We start from the raw sequence: 885 nt of genomic DNA, 5'->3' as shown, positions 1-885 counted from the left end.
AAAGCCTTTTTAGCCGAACAAGTAAGTGTCATTCTTTAGAACAACAATCCTTTGAAATATAAAGACCTTGGTTGTCCTATAATTTCTTACTTTATTGGAGAACATAAAATTGAAAGAGCCTTACTTGATCTTGGAGCCAGTGTGAATTTACTTCCATATTCAGTTTTTTAAAGTCTCAATCTAGGTGAGTTAAAACCATTTGTCCAGTGGATAGATCTGTAACTCTTTTACTTATCAATAGATCTGTAAATGTCCCTAAAGGAATAATTAAAGATGTGTTAGTACAAGTCGATAAATTCATTTATCTTGTGGATTTTATTATCTTGGACACACAACCTATTGAAGCATGTAATTCATTTCCTATTATTTTAGGATATCCATTTCTTGCAACTTCTAATGCATTGATTAATTGTAGAAATGGATTGACGAAGCTATCATTTGAAAATATGACATTAGAGATGAATATTTTCAACATTTGCAAGCAACCTGAATATGATAATAATTTACAGGAAGTTGACTTTACTGAAATATTAATTCATAATTAATCTCAAACCACTTCCATTGAAATTGAGATTGATGAATCTGATGATTTGTAAAAGGTTTATTTTTAGGAAAAATCAAAGGCAAGTAATTGGAGACCACAAATTGAGGAATGGCCACCATAATTAATTAAGTCCATACATTCAAGTGTTCAACCACCCAAACCCGATTTGAAGCCATTACCATTCAATCTTAAATACTAATTTTTGAGAGAAAACAAAATATTTCCGATAATAATCTCTTCCAAACTTAATGCACATCAAGAAGGTAAGTCTTTACAAACTCTAAAAATGCACAAAAATGCACAAAAATGAAAGATTAACGTAAGGATTAAACAATGATAAC

This window comes from Populus euphratica, unplaced genomic scaffold (genome assembly GCF_000495115.2).
Source record: "Populus euphratica unplaced genomic scaffold, PopEup_1.0 scaffold930.1, whole genome shotgun sequence".
Lineage (NCBI taxonomy): Eukaryota > Viridiplantae > Streptophyta > Magnoliopsida > Malpighiales > Salicaceae > Populus > Populus euphratica.
Note: the sequence above shows the minus strand (reverse complement) of the source record.